Here is an 11,906-nt window from a genome sequence, read left to right on the forward strand (position 1 = left end):
TCCTTCCCGTACACATACACAGAGCCATGCTTCTTCAGGATGTTGATGTATTTGTCTGGCAGGAGGATGGTGTCCTGCTTACGAATATCCTGCTCAATTCTTCCAAAAACTCTGTCAACAGGGAGAAAACTATGGCCACGGACAGGGAAGAAGCACTCCATTTTCACATCTTTAAAGATAGTGCTTCGTAGGCTGGACAGCATTCCCACCATTGTACTGTTCTTGTTCTGTCCATAACAGGAATCGCTGAAGAGCCTCAAATGGCCAGCCTGTTGGACATCTTCGGCTAGACTGGTTCTCAGGCAGTGGTCCAGGGCAGTGGCGGTCATGTTGCTGTCTTTTCTATTTTGATTTTCAAGCCACACGTAGAGATGACGGTCACTCAGTGCCTGCAGACTCCTCTCTCCATGGTGGACCACAACACCAAACACATACATGTAAAGCTGCCTAGAGTAGTAGGTCTGGCCAATGGGAGACTTGGGCAGAGAGAGGTTCTGCATCATGTCAAAGCAGACAGTAACTGTGTCCTCCACTGCATTTAGCAATGTGTAGAACACCCGGGCTCTGCGTCGGTGGAGCATGACATACACGATCTCTGCCTTCCTCTCTTCCTCAGTAAGGTGAGGATCTTTCATACGGAGTCTCGAGCTCATACAGGTGGCACAGCAGTCCTTTGCTGGATGCCCAAATCCCAAGTTGAATGAGGTGCAGAAAACATTGTAATACAGGGAGTAGCTGATGTCCCTGTGGTTCTGCTCCTGGAACAGCTGGTGCATTTTGGTTACTGACATGTCACTTGGGAGGTACTTCCGTCCAGGTGCACCACGACGAGCGTAGTGGCTGGCCTTGCACATGAATTAGGACACATGCTGAACTACTGCCTGCCTGTTCTCCATCTTCTCATCAACATTTCTGGTTCCACCCCTGCACTCTGGTCTGGCTTCACCATGTTGACTGAAGTATTTCACCACTCTGGAGACTCTGTCTTTACTAACACATGTGGAGTACAGAAAAGGTATTAATAAGGTTGTCTGTGTTTTTTTCTGGAACCTGAAAATCATAAATTAATTGAATAAAAGGCTACAACTCTGGCTTCTACCCAAGATTGAACAGGCCATCTTAGACTATGTTTATAGCACCTGGGTTAAGGATGGGCATTAAAGAAATCTTTTGGATCATCAGTGGGAAAATTAACAATAATTTATCAATTAATCGTAAATATTGATAATATTCAAAAACATAATGCCATAATAAACATAATGTGACTATGGCGTGTGCCAGTAATCCAGGGCAGTCCCTGAATGAAAAGGTCGGATAACAACGTACGGACGTCTGTGTGCTTGTGCTTCACATAGGGACAGTGGGCATTAAAAAAAAAAAAGCACCGTTGCGCTGCCTGGCTAGCTGAGCTGTCAGAGCAAACAAACTGCAGGATGTTTATCGTTTCAACCATCCTTAAACAGCGTCGGACTATTTGTGATTAGTTACAATTTAGATAAGTAAGATTAAGTTAGTTAGATAAACGACTTGTAGCTTGTTACAGAAAGAGTGGAGGCTCCTTCCACACCGCTGCTGAAAACCAAACCTGTATGATCAGAGCGGGCGGAGCCGCGGTGTCACAGTTCTTGTCTCTGTTGCACCGAGTCCGTGACACAAGCTCGCCTCGCCCCGTCATATTTAATTATTTCACTGTAATAATAATAATAATAATAATAGCTTATAGAGTTTATTGGTTGTTGTGAAAAAACAAAACCGTTTATTTTTCTCCATAACAACCTGTGCCCTCTATGATCCCTTATAATAAATCAACAACAACAAGAATTAACGTGAGGTTTTAGGCTATAAATAATAGTGTAATGTACGAACAGAGGCGGTCGGATCCATGTGCAGCACTTTATTTCAGCTTAAACACAAGCAGACATAAACTCCGGCATACAATTAAACAAGGGGCAATCCAGTAACTCGTAGTGAAAGCAGGCTTAGGTCGAGGCAGGCAGCACAGGTTCATGAACAGTCCAGAAAGCAGGCAAGGGTCAAGAGTCCAGAGAAACAGAGAGTACTAAAACAGGGAACAAAGCTCAGAGATGTACGCTTACAGTGTAACAAGACCTCGCAAAGGATACAAGGATTACTCAGGCTTAAATAGGGAACTCAATAACCGGTAATCAAACACAACTGAAACATAATTAAACATAATGAGTCCATGGTGAAACATAATACCGGGAAAGAGTGCCCTCCAGTGGCTCACGCGGGCACTCCACATGACAAATAGGTGCAACCGCATAAATAAATCTTCAGATAGGCTACTCAGCTACATGTAAGAAATTATTTAAAAAATAAACTTACCAAGGACACTTAGAAATGTAGCCTTGCAGACAGGTATCTTGTGATGGGGAGGAGCGCAGGACAAAAGGCAGTATTTCACTGTAACCTCCCTGGCTTTCTTCTTGACATCAGCGGAGACTCGTTCCCTGCTGCATTTTTTTATTGTTGACAGACGCAGGAGTATTTTATCCTGGTCCACTTTTGTAGCGTTTTTATACATTTTTGTGAAGTTGAAGGCTACATCTTCATCTGACAGTTTGTCGGCATGACACAGACCAACATTACTCGCAGTCGCACGATGACCACAATTAATCTTTGGATGTTTTCCCTCCCCTGAATGCCTTGCCCGTTTGGTCTTCTCCCTTTGATGATTTTCTTTAGATGCCTTCCTCTTTCTCCCAACAGCAGCTGGAATGACCGGCTCCAATCCGTCATCGAAATCCATAACGTTAGCTTGACTCTGAAGCTTTGATTTTCTGACTGACAGACAGCTGTTGACGTAGCCTACGTGACTGACAGCTCGCCTACAGTATAAAATGGTAAACGTTTTTTAGTTAGCCTATTGAATCCTCTTTTTAAAAATATGTTTTTTGTTTTGATATTATCGTTAAATCACTGAGCAAACTCGGAGCACTTCACCGGCGGTGACTCTCTCCTCGCGTGACATCATGAGCTCGCGCAGCATCCTGAACGTTCTATAGCCTAACCGTTATATCGCACTTTGTAAAGAAACTGGGCTGGCGGATATCGCGTTTTGTGAAAAAATACATTTTGTAGTAGGCTTAAAATTTACATTTTTAAATCTTATTAATGGCAGCAATTCACACATAGATTAAGGTACATCTGAACAGTGATTTCCAATAATAAAATCCAAATGTCAAAAAATGGCGTTTATCGCGTTTTGCAACCGAACTCTTCAAATATAGGTGTCACCATCCAGGGAATATTGTTAAATTCTCAGTTGATACTGCTATTCTTGGTCTTCTGTATAAAGATAAGGACATTCAACATTATACCACAGAGATCGCTAACTTTGTTACATGGAGTAAAGAACATCGTCTTGTAATTAACGTTAGAAAAACAGGGGAAATTATTTTTGATTTCAAATTAGTAGGCAACCACTTACCTATCATGATACACAATGAGCCCATTAGACAGGTTGCTTCATACAAATATTTAGGTCTGCATATTGATAATAAACTTTCATGGGGGGTGCATGTGTCGAAGGGTGCAACAACAAAAAATACTTTTTACGGAGGCTGAGAATTTTGAGTTTCTCAGAGGGTCATGTTGATGTTTTATCATGCCTGTATTGAGTCCATCTTACTGTATGGTTTAGCGGCCTGGTTCAGTAATTTGACAGTTACTCTTAGATCTCAGTTGAACCGTTTGGTGCGTACAGCAATGAAGGTGGTTGGTCTGGGGGCTTACCCCAATATTCAGTCTATATTTAACAAAATTATTTTTAAACAGGCGAGGAAAATGATTTTGGACCCTTCTCATGTGTTTTATCCAGAATTCGAACCACTTCCATCTGGTTGACGTTATTGTATCCCAAGGTTTAGATACAACCGATACAAAAATTATTTTGTTCCTTTGGCTACAAGGCTGTTAAAATCTGGTGCAAAGGACACAACTGTGTGATTGTTATGGTATTGATGTGAGAATCTTGTTATGCAGCTTTCACCTGTATTGCCCAAAACAAATTTCCCTTTAAGGCACAAATAAAGTACAAAGAAAGTATAAAGTAAAGTAAAGTAATCTCCTCAACCACCACCAAAGTGCAGCATCCACTTGGATGATGCGACGGCAGCCATATTGCGCCAGAACGCCCACCACACACCAGTTTATTGGTGGAGAAGAGACAGTGATGAAGCCAATCAGTATATGGGGATGATTAGGAGGCCATGATGGACAGGGGCCAATGAGCAAATTTGGTCAGGATGCCTGGGTTACACCCCTACTCTTTTTCGAAGGACATCCTGGGATTTTTAATGACCACAGAGAGTCAGGACCTCGGTTTAACGTCTCATCCGAAGGACGGTGCTCTTTGACAGTATAGTGTCCCCATCACTATACTGGGGCATTAGGACCCACACAGACCACAGGGTGAGCACCCCCTACTGGCCTCACTAACACCTCTTCCAGCAGCAACCTGGTTTTCTCAAGAGGTCTCCCATCCAGGTACTAACCAGGCTCAGCCCTGCTTAGCTTCAGTGAGCAACCAGTCTTAGGATACAGGGTGTTATGGCTGCTGGCTACTTGCTGAGATGAAAAGAAAAAAAAGCGCCCCGGGATGAGGCACATAAAAATATTTAAAGTAGCTCCACGGTGACCCGAGCGACATATCGAAAGCGCTGGGCTCTTGAGCGAAGGCAAAACATTTTCAGCCTCTATCTCCAGTCTTTTTGAGCTCACTTTCACCTCGAGCTGAAAGTGAGCTAAAAAAAACTGGAGATAGAGGCTGAAAATGTTTTGCCTTCGCTCAAGAGCCCAGCGCTTTCGATATGTCGCTCGGGTCACCGTGCAGAATTCGGGGCCCTTGGGACCTTTCTATAAAACTCCCACTCACCCATTAACCCCTTAACGCCTGAATTTATATAGCTGTATATAAAAAAATGTTTTATGTGTGTTTTTGCCTTTAAGTAGATGGTAAATAATGTTGAGATTATCAATTTCACTTTTGCACAACAAATAAATAGAAATTTTGGTATGTTGCAAATTTGCGACAACAGGCATAATGGTCAATTTGGGGTCAATTTGGTATGTTGCAAATTTGCAACAGCAGGCATAATGGTCAATAATAAGATAACAAAAACACAGTAAAATAAGCAACAGCAGGCATAATGGTCAATAATAAGATAACAAAAACACAGTAAAATAACAGTGGAAAAAACAATGTTTTATTTATTCACCCTTTTTTTAACTTATTTATTTATATAAATATGCAACAGCAGGTATTCAATAATAAGAATTATGACCACTTTCATGTCACCAACACAATATACACAAACGTTAGTGTTAAGGCTATAGGAAACATTGCATTAATTTGAATTGTAGATTGATTTGAATTGTAAATTAAGTTTTCAAATGTATGTTGCTGAACCTGAAAGAATGAGAGGGAATGCACAGAAGCAGTTATTTGTACTATAACAATGTAACATAACAATGCTACTCCACTCTTTAATTATTTAAGGAGCAGGGGCCGTGAAACACCTCTTGGGTAGCCCCAGGGTTAACCTCCACACACACACACACACACACGCACACACGCACGCACGCACGCACGCACACGCACACGCATACATACAAACACACACATGCACGCATTCACGCACACGTGGACACACATACATACATACATACACTCACGCACGCACACACACACACACACACACACACACACACACATGCATACATACAAACACACACATGCACGCACACACACACACACACACACACGCACACGTGGACACACATGCATACATACATACACTCACGCACGCACACACACACATGCATACATACAAACAAACACATGCACACATTCACGCACACGTGGACACACATGCATACATACATACAAACACTCAGGCATGCACGCACGCACGCACAACAATGTAACAATGTTTTTCTCACTCGTGGAATGCACAGAAGCAGTTCTTTGTACTATAACAATGTAACATAACAATGCTACTCCACTCTTTAATTATTTAAGGAGCAGGGGCCGTGAAACACCTCTTGGGTAGCCCCAGGGTTAACCTCCACACACACACACACACACACACACACACACACACACACACACACACACACACACGTGGACACACATGCATACATACATACACACACTCAGGCATGCAAGCACGCAAGCACGCACAACAATGTAACATAACAATGTTTTTCTCACTCGTGGAATGCACAGAAGCAGTTTTTGTTCTTGTTTAGGCACAAGTGAACATTACATTTTGTACACTTGAAGCTAGTGTGGCCCGTGCACGTAGGGAATTTGCAGCGTTGCCGCACACTGTTGATTTGCGGCCAGTGACCCACAGCATCAGCACGGACATCTTGTATGGGAATAGCCTTAGTTGGTCCCCTGCGCTGCTTCTTCTTGAACTCTCGCTCCATGTCAGACGAAGGCCGCCCCCTCTTTTTGGCTGACAGATCTTTGCCTTGCATGCAGAGGGCCTGTGCAATGGAAAGCTTGAAAGCCAGCAAGTCCTTCTGCTTCTTCCGTGGAACATTCATATTGTCACAATCACGCCGATAGAGCAACCAGCCGTTGACAACCACCATGTCCACGAAGTGAAAGAAGAATCGGTGGTAGTACTTCTTAGACCTGATGTGGATGCGGTAGTAGGCGATTAGGGCATCAAGTGCATCAACACCACCCATAAACTTGTTATAGAGGGTGATGATGCTAGGACATTCCACAGACACTTTCCTCCTTTGCTTTCTGTCCCACCTCTCTATGAAGGAAACAGGCTGGGCACTTGCAAAAGTGCTGGCAACAATCACCCCTCTGTTGTCAAACCATTTGACAGCCCTAATTTCCACACGGTCAACAACAGCCTGTTGCTCCTCCAATGTCCCTCTTCCCTTCTTTTTGAGCTTTTTGTCTTCGCTGAAACTGCAGCCTCGCAGGCGATTTTGCCGCACAGTGCCAAGGGCTGGTATACCCCTGTTTGCAAGAGCTACAAACAAATCGAGCGAGGAAAACCAATTATCAAAGTAAAGCAGGTGGTTGACAGAGCCTTCAATAACTTGTGCAAGTTTTAGCACGACGTTCCCGCTTGCCCCTATGTCTTGTGAACCTGGTGGAGGATCAGATTTCCCTGCATAAACATCAAATGAGTGCACCAGGCCTTTTGTGTCACACAAAACAAAGATTTTGTATCCCCATTTGTACGGCTTTTTGGGCATGTACTGTTTTAGAACAGATCTGCCTTTGAATGGCACCATTTGTTCGTCAATGGACAGCATCTGATCTTGAGGCAGAGCTTGGAATTTTGGGAGCAGGGAATCAATTAGTGGCCTAATTTTGAACAGTCTGTCACTGTTGTTGGGTGCCGTGTTGTCATTCAAATGAATGAAATGTTTAATTTCTTCCCACCTGTCGCGGGGCATCACATCAGCCACCTGCTCTACACGACATGCATTAGACCAGTAGATCCTAGAGCGAGGTAAGCGGATAACACTCATGTACAGGACAGTTCCAATGAACTGCTCCAATTCTTTCTGATCTAATTTCAAGGCATGGTTTGGATTTTCTTGTGTGCTGTACAGATTGCTCTGATTGACAATAAGATCCAAAAGTTCAGTGTCAAAAAACTGTCTGAAATAATCAACAGGCTGTTTGATTGTGTCACTGTCTGGCAGAGCACCTTGCCACACTGGCACTTTTTTTGCAGAGCTCTGAGTCTGTTTCACCGTCTTCCACGCCACTTTGTCTTTGTTTTGTCTCTTTTGTGTCTTTCTTGCAGCTTGGGCACTGGTGCTATCAACCTCCTCATCACTGCTGCTCCTGTTGCTCTCTTCATCCCCTGGCTCGGGAACACATTCGCCATCGCTGCCCGCACTGCCCGCATCTTGAACCTCCTCCTCACTGCTGCTGCTCCTCACACCTGCAGGGGTCAAAATTAACTTTTAGAAATGTGAAAATCTATGAATAATCTATGGATAAACTGGCGAAATTCACTAGCCATTCAATCGGAAATCAGCATTTTCAGTCTAAAATCTAGTACCAGCTAACATAAAAATTAACCAGCATTTGGCTGGTGCTGGTGCTAATTTTAAATCCTGATTCACCTGGCTTGACAACATTTTCCTCATCACTGCTGCTCCTGTCGCTCTCACTGCAGCTCTCTTCATCACCTGGCTTGGGAACATATTCCTCATCACTGCCTGCACTATCGCTGAGACAACTATCCTCACTTTCCTCTGGGGGAGCTCTGACGTGAGGTTGCGCATTTACGTGCTTGCCGTAAAACACGGAAGGTTTCATTCGGATCTGCATAAAAATAAATAGCTTTTGTATTTATATCCCAGCATGGTGTATCCCAGCATGGTGTCTGTATACAGACTATTGAAAATAACTAAGCAAAATACAAAGGATTACCTAGATAAGCCGTCACGAAAAGCGTTTTTCTATATAGCGCTGGTTAGCGGTCAGCATTAGGCTTATGGCCTACTGTCGCTAATATGCTACAAAGCTAAATATTACAATAACTTCAAAAATACTTGTCACACATATTTCACCTCATTACGTCGAGTGTATAAGCACACAATAAGCAAGTAAGTATTTTTATCTTAGTACAACTTACCTTATATACACCTCAGGATCAAACTTTCCCGACTCATATCCATAACTTCGCGACCGGAGTAATCCTCGTGCGGAAACAGGAAATAAGTCCGTCACTTTGCGGTCCCACTAGAAACAAGTGCTTGTCGAAGGTTCCTAGGTCCGTAGCGAATATGCACTAACCGGCATTGGGGGAATGCAGACGCTATCTCGGCTGGTTGATTGAGTCAAACGGTTTGTCGCATATTTATGACAGTAGGCGTTAAGGGGTTAAATGAATGGGTTTGCTATAGTGGTTTCACAGACACCGCTTTGAAAGGACTGAATCCATAGCATTTTGACCTTGCCGAAATCCACTTTGATAAGGTGAGAACAGGTTTCTGCTTTCAATAAAATACATTAATCATTTAGTCACCGTTTTTTTCCATAATTTTACACATAACTGACGTTAATGCTATAGGTCTATAGCTTGTGTCTTCTGATTGGTCCTTTTCGGGTTTTTTAATAGGAATAACAATTGAATGTTTCCAGCTAGAGCAGATCATACCTGACTCCCATACTTTATTGTATAGTTTCAGTATAACTTGACTAGCCTCTTCAGAAAGGTGTTCTATCATGCTGTAGCATATATCATCTTCCCCTGGGGATGTTTCTTTAGCTCCTGCAATACCTCTTTTAAGTTCAAATAAAGAGAATGTAACATCCATGGAACTTCCATTACAATTCCATTACATTTCTCTAGAACATCAGGGTTTCCCTGATCTCTTCTAGATCTCTTTTCCTCTACTGTTAGATTCTAATTACTATGGATCTTAAATGCCTTGGCTAACATTTCAGCTGTTTCGCTAACAGATATAGCAGTTTTTCCTTCATATTTTAGTACATGTATATCTTTGTTTTTCCTCATTTCCTCCCATTTTCCTTATCACATCCCAGATGTCTGATATCTGTGTTTCCCATCCTATAGAGTTGTAAAAATCTAATGTGGCAGGATGGGTTATTACCCTTCCTAATTTTGTAATTTGAGGTTTGGCCAATGGGCTGGGACAATGAGTGTATAAGAGCACGGGCTGCCAGTCACAGGTGTGCGTCACTTTCTGGGGCCGTGACGTCACCTACGCGCCCTGCTGCTAGTGTTGACATGTGCTGGTTACTGGTGTGTTGCCTGCTGGAGAATTAAATGTGGACATTTGATACGGTAAGGCAAGCATGTATGACGACGGTTGTGTAATGAGATTCCTATGGGTTGCTTCAATCGAGCGGGTACTAATCTGTATGCTTTACGTTAGTCTAAAGTTCATCCGCGCTCTCTGCCGACGAGATATCTGGCTCCATGCATAGCCCATGTTGCAGGTTAGAGTACCCAGTAAGCCAATGTATAGAAAAATAATGTAGGAACTATATTTAAATATAAACATATACTTATAAAACGCTATTTAGGCTTCTGGAGTCGTTTTTGTGAGAAATTTTTACTTCCGCATTTGAAAACCGCCGAACCGGAAGTGACGTAACATGAGGTAGAGCGGTCAAAGTAAACAATAGGAAAGCAATGGATCGCCATGACAGCTCGGAAAGCTGGGGGAATTGTAGTCTAAATGTTTACTCGTATGTCGTATGATATATATATATATATATATATATATATATATAATTCATATATATGATGATATCATATAATTATGAGCCTGAAATGAAGCCAAGTGAGAAGGACAGGCCAGGGTTAGACAGAACAACTGTGAGTTGTGGTGTGAGGAGAACAGGGCGAGAGAACAGTGTTAGCTTATAGATGTATTCACGTTAGCCGACGATATGTACAACACTATGCTCAGATCATAATACTGTACAGATTATTATCATCATGTATCAGGCAATAGCAAAGCTAGTACTTAGACCCTTACCTGCATGTGTTATGTGTGTCAGCCACTAGGAGACAGTTTCCAGAGGAAGGGGGACTTTATAAAGGCTTTGAATTGACCCATTTGGTGACGATGAATAAAAAAAATTATCACAATCACAACTGTCTTACTGTACAAAAACTTTATATGTAGAAACAGCCAACACAAACATTAAAGTCGGTTTTTACAGATTGAAAATGAATTATAGAACATAATATATTATATTTATAATAATAATAATAATAGTGTCTTCTGCAGACTAATAACAAACACATAAATGCAGTACATTACAAGTTTATGTAGGATATGTTAATTAATTAAATTAAGACAAGGCACATTTTGTAAAACAGATGTACAATGTCTGACGGATCCGTGAGCGTCATGTTTCCCGCCGGCGGCCGAACCACATGCTGATGGCGGACCGTCACCGCGGGCGACCCGATGAAGGAGCCGGGACAGTGTCCACATATCGCCGGGATTATAATCATCCGGTCTATAGTGAACGCTACACACTACCGCGTTTTTCAAAGCAGAAGCAGAAGTGAAGTCCCGTCTCTTACCCGGCACAAAACGCACACAGGCACGGAAGATCGCACCGTCCTTTTATTCGGAAACCTGTGGACTCGATGTCCTGACAGGCCATAATTCACAATCATTTACCACGACGATGATTAATTGAAATACAATAAGCACCGAAAACACACTGAATCATGACCGCTCCAACTGAATACCAACCTATCTCTGCACTGAGCGCGAACGCAGAGCCAAACGACTACCTCATGTGGCGTCATATGACGCGATGGTGAAAAAAAGCGTTTTTTCAACACGGTCAAGGAAACTGTCACGTTTTCTATTAAATTTGTGCCCTTATGTCTTGCAAAACAATTTTTAATCCTGCATTTACTTTTCATATGGTATTTTCATACAAGGTTATATTAATAAAAAAAAATAAAAAAAACCTGCAACATGGGCTTTAAATGTGGACATTTGATACGGTAAGGCAAGCATGTATGACGACGGTTGTGTAATGAGATTCCTATGGGTTGCTTCAATCGAGCGGGTACTAATCTGTATGCTTTACGTTAGTCTAAAGTTCATCCGCGCTCTCTGCCGACGAGATATCTGGCTCCATGCATCGCTAGGAATTCGGGATATTAATCCCGGTGCAGCATCTGCTATTGTGAGTATGCTTGCTCGAGCCGGAAGCCAAGGGGAGAATGAATGGCAGTGTAACACTTTGTTTTGTTTTTTTAGGCGCGTGACAAGGGCAATGGCGGCGTTCTGGTCAATTGTCATATGCTCTGTGCCTCATCATAGAGTTACTGGTCGCTCCGACGCTCCGTGCTTCATCATAGAGTTGCTGTTTGCTCTGACGTTCCGTG

The sequence above is a fragment of the Leuciscus leuciscus genome (genome assembly GCF_965113295.1).
Source record: "Leuciscus leuciscus genome assembly, chromosome: 10".
Classification (NCBI taxonomy): Eukaryota; Metazoa; Chordata; class Actinopteri; order Cypriniformes; family Leuciscidae; genus Leuciscus; species Leuciscus leuciscus.